The following is a 12,373-nucleotide window of genomic DNA, read 5'->3' on the forward strand; positions in this document are numbered from 1 at the left end:
GTGCAGGGGTAGGGAGGGAGTAAAGAAGTCCCTGAGCTTATCACTCAGGGAGCCACTGGATAGGTCAAAACACATAGCCACAATTTTTTGAGAATAATGTCTGTATTGCTCTCTCTGACATCATCAAAGTGCACCAGGAATCTGGACAACCATCTTCATGATCGCCACCTGAGCTAGAGGGTGGGAGATTTTAGGTGAGTAAGATAAAATGCCACAACCCTCTCTTACCAAAATTCAGTAGTTCTTTTCCTCATTAAGTGTTCCCTTGGATGCTGTAAGGTTTTGATTAGATTCCAGAGTTCTGAAAAAGTTGATTCTGACATTTTTTTTTGTCAGCTTAATCATTGCTTTAATGGTGGGATGGAGCTTTGGAGTTCTCTGCCATTTTTGGTAACATCACTCCTATTATATCATTCATTTTTTGAAGATATTTCTTTTGTTTTTTCAGTTTGGCATAGCTCAGATTGAAAATTTGGTCTTTCCTATAGAGAGCAATAGCTGAAGTTTTTTAGTTCAGTTCTTCTAGCCTTTTCTGTGCTGATTGGAATTTGCCCTGTGCAAATATTATTCAAGAGTCAGCCAGAGATTTGGGCAGAGTTCACACACAGAATTTGGTACACTCCTCTCTAGCTCTCTTCTTTCTGGAATGTCTTTCTTTCTAGATGCTGTGGTTACCTTGGAGCCTTTCCTTAACACATCAAGCCACTAAGACTGTGTACTTCTATCTAGTTTTTAGTGTCCCAAATGTCATGTACTTGGGCCTCGGTTCTTTGCTTTTTAAATAATTTAAGAGGAGTTCTTAAAATGAAGTTTCAGGCACCATCTAGTTGGGGAAGTTTATAGGGTATTTGGCATCTATATTGGTCTTCTAGATCTGCCTTAACAAAATACCACAGAATGAGTGGCTTAAACAACAGAAATTTGTTTGTCACCGTTCTGAAGGTGGAAGTCCAAGATCAGAATATTGGCATGTTTGATTTCTCCTAAGGCCTCTCTTCTTGGGTTGCAGGTGGGCACCTTCTTGCTGTATCCTCACACGGCCTTTTCTTCATTCATGTATAGCAGACTCCTGGTGTTTCTTTCTGTTCTAATAAGGACATCAGTCATATTGAATTAGAACCCCACCCTCATGACCTCATTTATCCTTAATTACCTTTTTAAAGTCCCTGTCTGCAAATGCTGTAACTTTGGGGGTTAGGACTACAATGTCTGGATTTGGAGGACACGATTCAGTCCAGAATGGCATCTTCTTAGTCTCATGACATAACTGACATCAATGAGAGCTGTGCTTATTCCACCGAGGCAGGCATGCAAAATTTAAAAATAAAAAAGAAAGAAGAATTCAAAATCAGCTTCCCAAAGAAAATACCTAAAGTGTGAGTGCCCACTTCTTGCTGGCTGAGTGACAGTTTTATACCAGAGGTCTCCTTGGGTTTTGCTTTTCTGCTAGTGAAAACAAAACTTGTAAAATGGAAGCAATCAGCTAAATATTTCCAACTAGTTATTAGTTCTCTTTAAAAGCAGAGAAGTGTCAAAATTTAAAGTTTCTAGGTTTTTTTCTCTCTCCCTAAGCAGAAAAAGATACAGGTCTTCTTAGCAATGAGGAATTCGGAATGTTTGGGAGTTATTTTACAGAAAGAAATGAAATTGTTCTATAAGTATTGTAGTTTCCTTTTAGATGCACACTGGATGCACAGTGCCTCAGTTGGAGAATGTTCTTTGAACACAAATATTTCAGACAGTGGTGTCAGGAGTGTCATGCTGTAGCAGATGTATGTAGTCATGGTAAAGTGCAGTGTCTTCACAATGGGCATATACTCTTCACTCAGAAGTTAATGGTTGCTAAATTGATAGCAACATGCGATCTCACTGCCCATTGATCATCTTTCTGTGAAACTGGCTTCCTCAGGATGCTAACTAGGAACTCATTTTTAATGCCAAATTCTAGGCCTGCTTCAAATATTTGGGAGCCCCCTCAAGGGACCTTGTGGTTCACTTTTGTGCCATGCTGTAGAGATCATGTTTCTCTAGCCAGAATATTGGGACTCATGATTCTGATAATGAGATAGAAAAATTGAAATTGAGGCCATTCCAGCACATCTAGGGTATCTGATATAGTAATAGTAGCTATGAAGATGTCTAGCAGGCCTAAGATGTCTAGCAAAGAAAGCCAAGGAATTGTCTACTGGTGGAACTGTTTCCAGAGAGGAACTCCTGTGGGAATGGGTTGACACTGGGTATTCTGTAAGTCTTCAGAATAACTTTAGCAAGAAACCAGAGGATTATGGTTCAATTGGAACCTGGATTAAATTGAATTGATATGACTATCCACGGGAAGTCCACAGCTTCCAGTGTACTTTTTGAAGCCCACGACCAGTATGAACTTTGTTTTTCACCCTGTTTGCTAAAACATTTTAAGCAAACTAAATGAATCTTTCTTTCGATTGTACTTCTAACTGAATTACCGTCTGCTATTTGGAAATCATAATTAGTTTTGAAATTTACATTTAAATATAAATTGTGCACTATCACACTGATTAATTTGAGTCTAGGATAAGGAGAAGAGAATTATTCTCATAGTTTTAGTCTTACTATTTACTCCAATACTTCATCTATTGCATGGAATCCCAAATGTGTCTTAAAAACTCTGATTGGTGTATAGAGGCTTCAACTGCTTATTATTCTTTCCTCAGCTTCTCATTTTTGCATCATCTCTCATTCATTTAGAATGCAGTTTTAATTTCCATGGCCAGTGTGGCTTTTCTGTGTTCTCTTAAAGGAAAACTGCCGAGGTTGATAGGTTCAAATTTGACTTTTCTTCCTAAGTGCATTTATGCGTTGCCAAGATCTTCCTGCTTCCTTACATGCTTTTGATTTTAATGGTTGATGCACTGCCAGTTGACTCAAGGACCAAGCAATTACAATAATGTCAGCCCTCAAATGCGATTGTATAAATCCAGAATAGTCTGCTGCTTTTCTTTGTACTTAAAGAGTGTAACAAGAACAGTGCCCAGGAATCAATTTAAGAACAATAGGCTGTTGAGTTAAAGCATTATTATCATTAAGAGGTATTTTTACAATGCTTCGCATTTTAGCAATGATTAAATGTAGGTTCTCAGCCCACTCCTGCCATGACTTATTAGGTCACCTTGGGCAAGTCACCCTAATGCCTCTGAGCTTCCTCATTTGTAAAATGAGGGGTTGGACTGGATGCTTTTCTAGGTTATTTAAGATTCTTAAATTTATGATTGATAAAATTATTCTGCTGAATACTTTTCAAGGTAATCCCACTTTTATGATTAAAAATGGAAACAGTGATATTAAAACTCAGTGTTATACAATAAGTCTTTTACAAAACTGACTTGAATTCCTAATTCTTGGCTCGTGCTAACACTACTTTATTGGTTTTAAAATGTGAATAATACAAAGACAATTTTTAGAGGCAAAAATGTTTTAGACACCTGGTGTTGACAATTATTTATTGTAAATTATATAAATATTTAAGAACATAAAATTAGGCATACATTTCTTATGCTTTAGCTTCTACAAAATTCAAGGAAATCAATAAATTAAACATTAAAAAACTTAAAACTTTAACTTAGTAAGCTGAACGATGTTGTTTTGCTGAAACTGAAACATCTATTTGCATCTATTGAATGTTGAATTTGATCCTGTCTGCTATGGGATGGGTTTCTTTGAATTTGGCACATCTAATTAATAGTGCCATGTCATGACAACTGTTTAACCAGTTTCCTTTATTTATTTGTACAGCAAACTGGGATGTTATTTGGCCTCAACTAAGTGCAAGTATATCATTTACTTACTTAACCTATCTTTCCCTTTTCTCCTTAGCTTTTAGCAATTAAAGCAGTGCAACTTAATGCCAGTGTAAATGTAACACAAACATGAGCACTGAGGTTATGTGGCAGAAATTATTCATTTGTGCATTAGTAATTCATATGCTAGATACTTCTATGTGCCAAGCCCTATTCTACTCCCTGGGGATATAGCAATGAATAAAAATGAAAAAGGCTCTGCCTTCACAGAGTTTATATTCTACTAGGAGTCATCAGGATGATTTAGAGTGTTAATTTTACACTATTTTAAAATAAAAACAGAAGTAAAAATGTTACTATAAGGAACTTGCTGACCCTTGGGAATAAGTCCATTGCATGTTTCTAAGAGATCCATGGATCCAAATTTGAGAAAGCTTCCTCTCTTTAATTTCTTTCTTTTGCATTAGAAACTTCCTAACTTTTGCAATACCTTTAAAAATAGAACAGTTTGTCTAGTGCATAACTTTTAGTAGAATTTTAATTTGCAAGGAGCTGAAACCTGGGCCACATTGCCCAGGCAGCTAAGTTAAGGCAGTGTGGCAAAATGGAAAGAGCGCCTGTTCAGGGATTTGAAGACTGGGACTCTTGGCTTGGTCTGTGATTTAGCAGACTGTGTGACCTTAAGGAGGGCATTAAACCTCTCTGAACCTCAGTTTCCTCAGCTTCAAAATCATTCATTCTTGCCTTTTTGGGAATGATAACTCTTTGAGAACCAAATGAATCCTGTGAAGCTTATGCATGCTAAATGGCTTATACACGTGAAATTTTGCTTATGAGTTCAGAGGACTTAAGAACTCCTACCGTTCAGAGATAACCACTAGTAATTTTTTGTTGTAAATATTTTCTATTATTTAGTTAGTGCTTGTCCTCTAAACAATCTATTGTGACAACTTTTCCATTTTTCTGCAACATAATTTTAATGGATATATAGTAATACATTTAAGCAATGGCTTATCACTAGACAACATAGTACATACCCGTGTCTTTTGCATAGCATCAGTTCTCCCTGTTAGTGGTAATTGTATCCCACATTTCTTTTGTAGACATATGCTATTTTAGCCATGTTTCTGGGTGAGATTTCTCTAGCAAAGCCCTATGATCAGAATCAGAGTTTATATGTAACCAAGTTAGATCTAGTATGATGCAAGAAAGCATTTGTTAGCACTTCTGGGGAAAAGAAGATTTTCATGCTCTGAATTTGATAGTGTTTAAATGATGATCATTAGGTGGACCAGTTAGAAAATGAAGCTGACCCTCAGAATAATCAGACTCTAAAGGTGGATTGTGGTGACATTGTTGGAACCTGAAAACAGCTTTAAAGCCTTTGGGTATTTTTCAGTTATAAGAACCAATACGTTTTCATTTTGTTTAAGCCCTTATAAATTGAATTCTTGGTCACTTGCAACTTAAAGAACCCTAAATACAGACATTTAGGTTATTTTCAAAATTTTGACTATTATAAATAATGCTACAATTAATATCCTCACAGTGTTAACTCTTTGGAGTATCTTTAATTATTTCTTTAATGTTAATTCTATAAGTAGAAGTCATATTAATTCTGGAGTGTAATTGTCTGGTTCTGTTTTCTGCATCACATATGGCAGAACTGAATTTAGATACAAATTGATGTGGATTGAATGGTTTATTAGCATGAACCAATGGTAATATAACATTTTTTCTTTTCCACCCAGGATTCAATCCACAATTATGCATTGCACTTAGTTTTTATGCTTCTGTAGTCTTCTTTAACTCATAGTAGTTCCTTGATCTTTCTTTTTCTTTCATGCCATCCATATTTTTGGAAAATACCTGCCAGTTGTTTTACAGAATGTCTCTCAGTTGGGTTTGTCTGTTTCCCTATGAGTAAATATAGGTTAGGAATTTTTTATAGGAGAATTATATAAGTGATGACTCGGTTATATAAGACTCGGATGTGTCTTTCCGAGTGCATCATATTAGAGGGTATGTGATGTCACTTGTCCCATTATTGGTGATATTAACCATTTTTCCCTTGGAAATTAGTAGGTAATACATGAGAAGATTCTCTGACGCTGTGTATCTTTTTCTCCTTAAAATACTACACAATAGTTATAACATCTTTTTCTGATTGTTGCCTGAATTGATTATTGCTATCATGGTTGTAAAATGAAATATTCTCACTCCATCATTCCTTTTACAGTTATTAGCTGATATTCTGTGGTTAGAATGAGCTTTTCCTTCTTTCTTATTCATTCACTCACTCATTCATTCTTTTACCTTTACTATCAGCATATACTGTTACATTCTTGTTTGCTTATGTATTATCATTCTTTGTTATCATTAGTCTTTTTTAAAAATAAACTTTAAGTTTTGGAATAGTTTAGGTATATAGAAAAATTGCAAAGATAATATAGAGTTTCTGTGTACTCCTCACCCAATTCCCTTTAAAATTAACATCTTACATGAACATGCTATATTTGTCAAAACTAAGAAACCAACTTTGGAACATTGCTATTAACTAAATTAGAGACTTTATTTGCCTTTCCACTAATACCTTTTTTTTTCTGTTCCAAGATCCAGTCCAGGACACCACAATTCATTTAGTCAGTATAGTTCCTTAGTCTCCTCTGATCTGTAATGTTTTCTCAGTCTTTCCTTCTTTTCATGACCTTGACAGTTTTGAAGATTTACTGGTCAGATATTTTGTAGATAGTCCCTCACTTTGGGTTTGTCAGATATTTTCTCATTATTAGATTGGGGTTATGGGTTTTGGGAAAGAATACCACAGAGGTAAGGTGCTTCTCTCATTGCATTCTATTTAGTGGTACATCATATTAACCTGACTTATCACTGATGATATTAACTTAGTGTCTGTCAGATTTCTCTCCTGAAAATTTCTATTTCCCCTGTTTCTTTCTCTGTTTTTTGGAATAGACATTCTTTGGCAAGAAGCCTGTACTCAAGGCTCTAAATTAAGCTCCACTTCTTAAGGGAGGGGAGTATCTACATATATCGTTTAGAATTCTTCTGTAAGGAAAATTTGTCCCTTCAATTTGCTCCCATTTATTTATTAAATCACTTATCTATATTGCTATTGACTTATGCATATTTATTTTATACTTTGGGTTATAATTCAGTACTACATTAGTTTTTTTTTCCATTTGTTCCACTTTTAGCCATTTGTAGTTCTTTTTTTAAATGTATATAATCATCTTTATTATAATTCGTTAATACATTTGAAACTGACATGGATCTCTTTAATAAGACATCTAGGTTCTAACGGGCATATGCTTTCCACTCATTGTTAGAAAATCCAGTTTACTTCAGAATAGTAAAAAAGGTCAAGTAATATCTTAGTGTTATTATGACAAGTTTCCAACTCATAGGAAACCTGGAAGGGTCTCTGGGCTCCCAGGTCAAAAGACTATATAGACCTGCCCACACTCAAATGTCTTCTGGAATTCCTTAAAAATTTCAGTGGGCCCCTGGTCAACAGGATATTCTATTACTCTGCTGGTCTTAAAGGTGCAGTTCTAGGGTTAAACACTGTGCCCAAACATTTTCAAACTGTCCAGGCTTATCTTCCAAAGATGGTGTACTGCTTACTTTACCAACTCTCCCTGCCAAAAACTTAACACTTTGGGGTCCTTTATTTGATTAACTGCATAAGTGTTAACTACACAGTTAGGTAAGGCTCCTCTTCTCTCCCCAAATTAAGTTGTTTGGAATCCCGAATGAATGCTGTAAAATAGGGCAGGTAAGAGCTTAATCCAGTAGTACTGCAAAACTGATTAAAGCAGATTTTTTCCTTCACTTTGAATCAACCCAGATCCAGGCTGGTTGATCTAGAAAGCTGTTTCCTGCATGGTTTGTCTCTCCTGTCATTGTCTATAGGACCCTGAGAAGCTGTAGGAATATGCAGGTACAAACAAGGCCTGGCTTTATCTCCAACATTGTGGAAAGGGACTGTACAACATGGGGCAGAGCCCTGTGCTCCCCTACACTACCTGGAGAGAGCCTGGGGAGAGTGACTTCCCAGGGTATCCATGTTGGTCATTCATAGTTCTTTTAGGTTGGCTTCTGGGTCTTTTTTTTTTTTTTTTCACATGTTCCTCCCCAGCCCAGCAATTTCTTACTTTCTATCATCACAAAATGCTCCAGGCTGGTCTTATATTTTCCTTCTCCAGCCCTAGAATCAGCTCTTTCTCCAAATGTTATTTTTGACTCTCAATTTTCCCAAGATTTGGCCAGTGAGAACCTTTTTAAGCTGGCTTCTTGATTATCTTAATATGTCCCATCAATTTTTGGGCAGTTTAAACTTTGTTGCACAATAAGATGTTCCAGTTTCATCTTACTGCATTTTTTTCTCCTGCTGTGGAATCTGCCATTTATCCAGATAATCTTGTTTCATTTTATTTGGGAATGATACTTAGAAATCAAGATCTAGGCACTAGGTGTGCTAATTGCTATTAGAGACTCATTGCTTTTAGGATCTTTCTGCAGACAGAGCTAAGTTCATGGTTCTTCTTAGCTTTCTCTCATTCCATGTTTGTAATATTCTTTTCCCACAGTGAGAACTGTGGCTCCCAATAACTTTAATATTTACTCATTTGCTCAATCCTGTAATACTTACTAGATATATATATATACATGTAATACATACAACATAGTTTCAGGATTAGAACTCTCATATAGCTATAAATAAAAACTAAATAAGAGGTCAAGATTTGTTTGTAGTTCTTCCATATCTTCAGCCTGAGGGTATATAGTCAAAATATTACTGTATTAGTCAGGGTTCTTTAGAAAAACAGGACCAATAGGAGATTATATGGAATTGGCTTATACAGTTATGGAAATTGAGAAGTTCCGCAATCTGCTGTCTGCAAACTGGAGACCCAGGAAAGCCAGTGATGTAATTCAGCCCAAGTCGGAAGAAGTGAGAACCAGGGGAGCTAACAGTGTGAATCCTAGTTCAGGGGTCAGAGAAGATGAGATGAGATGTCCCAGCTAAACAGTGGAACAGGAAAAAAGGGACGAACTCCTCCTTCCTCTGCCTTTCTTCTATTAAGGCCCTCAAGGGATTGGATGATCCCCACCCACATTGAAAAGGGTAGTCTATTTTACTGAGTCCACTCTTTCAAATGTTCATCTCATCCAGAAACGCAGTCATAAACACACGCAGAAACAATGTGTGGGCACATAATGGTCAGTCAGGTTGACATATAAAATTAATCATCACAGTTTTGTTCTATAGCAGGGTCAGCAAACTTTTTCTGTAAAGGGCCACATAATTTTTTAGGCCTGGTAAGCCACATTATCTCTGTTGCAACTACTCAACTCTACCATTGTAGCAGGAAATCAGCCAAAGACAATAAGTAACAAAAAAGCCTGGATATGTTCCAGTAAAACTTTATGTGCAAAAAGCAGGTGGTGATTTGAATTTGGTCAGTGAGCCATAGTTACCTGGATTCTAAAATTATGTAAATTTTTTCTTTTTTTATTACAATTTGTCTTTAGACCTAGGACATGTAGAACCAGTTCCTTGCATTCATTTTTCTTTTCTTATAGAGATTATGTTATTTATTTCTCAATGGAGTCAATTTTAGGGTGTGTTTTCCTAATTCTTCTTGATTTAACTTTATATTTATGATTTGCAGACTTCCTGATATTTTGTTTTGTACCCTGGGCAAGCTGCTTAATTTAGGAGGAGTAACTTTGGGTTTTCTAATTTAAGAAATTACAAGTGTAGCCAGAGAAGTTAAATAAGAAGATTGCCCTGACCCTGTGATGGGTGCTTTACAGGCATTATCTTATTCAGTGCTCATCATAGTACTACCACAGTTTACTGAATCAAGATTCCGTAGATTATAAGACATGCTTTTTCTCATTTCAGAGATGTTAAAATGTTAGAACTGATGAAACAATATAATGTAGGAACTGTTATTTTTGTTGTTTTAAGAGTGAGTAAATTGAATCAGAAAGGTTATTTGCCCAAGAGTACATGGCTAGTAGGTGGCAGATTCAGGAAACAAACCTAAATCTCTTTCCCCTAGATGTTTTCTATTGCCTTCCCTCTCTTTTCCCTTCTCTCCCTTCCTCCCTTTTTTCCTTCCTTTTAAACATTTAAAATTTTTGTTACCGGGGTTTACCATCTTTGTCAAAAATTGGCTCATCTGATTGTTTACTTATCAAGCTTCATCCTTTCCATCATCTCAGTTTTTTTGAAACCTACCTTCTCAGGAATCCTTACCTCAAAACTAGAAGTGAGTTGGAGATTTCCCATTATTATGACCTATTTAGAATGTGCCACTTACATATTTTATTGTTTATTTTATATAACATTAACGTTAACTTTCAGTAATTATTATAGGTCTTTTGTATGATCAAGCCTTTGTTAAATTTTTCACAATTTTGTTTAACCAAAAAGGCCCTTCTATGTATTGTATATTTCAACATAATTTACTTTAATGTATAAATTTCTAGGGAAACAAAGTTGACATGGATATATATGCTTTGAGATGATAAAGGGGTGATATGCCTAAGGGATAAATATAGGAAGAATAATTGTCTGTAATTGAATTACATCATGAATGGACCTGTATATTGTCACATATTCAAGTACCAATAGTAATAATATTCCTGCTACTAAAAACAATAATATAAAAATAACAGGTAAATAATGAACATTTACTGAGTGTTTCCTACATTCAAGCATGTTTCAAGTGTTTTATGTGCATTCATACATTAAGTTTATTTTATTCTGAAATTCCATAAATAAGTACAATTATTATCCCCATTTTATAAAAAAGACAAATTACTCAAGGTTATATACCTAATAAGAGGCTAAGTTAGGGTACAATATTTAAGTGTTGGTTTAAGTATTTGAAACTATTTCAGCTCAGTGATGATAGATAGTACATTACAGATATGTATAGCTTCCTATAGAGAAATAAGTTCATGAAATAAATTTATTTCCAAGATAATTACTTATTCTAAAACTCCCCTCTTGTATAAGCCAGGACTGTGGGTGCTTCCTGGGGTCAGACTCTGAAGCTGTGTGGGAGAGGTTTAAGTATGGCCAGTGAATCTCAGAACACAGGGCCAAGGCAGCTCTGGAAAGCGAAGTTCAGGTTGTAGTAGACATTGTAGTTGCTCCCTCAACATTCATTTGCCTTCTCTGGGTCACCTGATTTTCATTTGATTATCTACTCCTCTTTGACTCAGCCCACATGTTTGTGGGAACTTGACTTCACTCTAGGGGAGGGGTTGCATCTGCAGCAACATAGTCCAATCATCTGGTCAAAATTTTGGTTTGGAGGTGACATATGGGCTGACTTGAGTCAAAGATGTTGGAAAAGATATTTTCTGGCAACTTCTAAGGAAGAATCACTCTTTATCTTTCTCATATTCGAAACTGTTTTGTTCAGATAAAAAGCCTGGAAGTACTGCAGCCATATTGCTACTACGAGTGAGGCGGGCCTTAGGGTAAAGCTGATATCATGCAAGAGAAAGCAAAGAAAGAGAGTAGGTCTTGAGGGTTCTCACCACACCAAAAACCAATAACAAAACAAAAAAAGTAACTCTGTGAGGTGACAGATGTGTTAATTAATTTCACTTGTGCTAGTCATTTCACAGTGTATACGGATATCAAGCCATCACATTGTACACCTTAAATATATATAATTTTTCTTTGTCAATTATGCCTCAGTAAAGCTGGGGAAAAAAGAGTGAAGACATCTTTTAGCCCCAGAATCAAGTAATAGAATCCTGACCCGCCATCAGACTTCTAGTCAATAAACAGAGTCAGTAAACTCTGTTTTATGAAAGCTAATTTAAGTTGGATTTTATGTCACTTGTAATGGATGCTGATACAGGGGTAAGGAAAAAACTTAAGCTAATAAGATAGGTCAAATGGTACATCAGATTGAAAGACTTGATCTGAGAAGTGGAGAGTAGGAATGTGGCACAGAACGGAAATTGGGGACGTTAAGATAGAGTCAAGAGAGTTTTGAATATTGGATGGGAGTGAGTAGAGCTGAGAGAAATTATCTGAGTTGAAGCGTTGCTTTTGCAGGTGAAAGGAGATGACAGAGTACACCAAATTGGTTCAGAGCCTCTGGATGTTTGCCTTACACATCGACTTGGCTCTGAAGAAGGGGTCAAGAAAAGTACCTTAATATTATCACCTTTGGCTTTGAAAACCAGATTTCTTTACAAATGAATGCAGATCACAATATGTGAAGGCTGGTTTGTTACTAAAATGTATAAAGACCTCCACTTTTTCCCACAAGGATGAACTGCTATGGGAGTTGCCCTCCCATCATAAATAATTAGAAAATCAAACGAAATCTATGGAACAGCTATATTCAAATATTGGACAATAGATGGTCCAGGACTATAAACCCTAACAGAATGTAGACAAATGAGGTAAGGTTTGTGATTGTATCACTTTTCTCCCGGAGGCAGTTTCCAGGTTGTGTGCAGTACAGGCAGGGAAAACAAGAGCTGAGCTTAGCGATCTTAGTGCTCTGAAGTGATAGATGAATTTAAGGGAATAT

The 12,373-nt window shown here is 36.0% G+C and overlaps 1 long non-coding RNA gene and 1 other non-coding gene across 2 annotated transcripts in view; one reads left to right on the forward strand and one right to left on the reverse strand.

Annotated features, from left to right (window-relative positions):
* Positions 1-12,373, forward strand: part of LOC116282262 (uncharacterized) — a 48,168-nt gene that overhangs the window by 33,186 nt on the left and 2,609 nt on the right. The gene's annotated exons all lie outside the window — the stretch shown is intronic.
* Positions 7,667-7,868, reverse strand: LOC116282897 (small nucleolar RNA SNORA73 family). Its single transcript, XR_004192436.1, has one exon. It is a non-coding gene; the product is annotated as a small nucleolar RNA SNORA73 family (small nucleolar RNA).

The sequence above is a fragment of the Vicugna pacos genome, chromosome 1 (assembly GCF_048564905.1).
Source record: "Vicugna pacos chromosome 1, VicPac4, whole genome shotgun sequence".
NCBI classification, from domain to species: Eukaryota; Metazoa; Chordata; class Mammalia; order Artiodactyla; family Camelidae; genus Vicugna; species Vicugna pacos.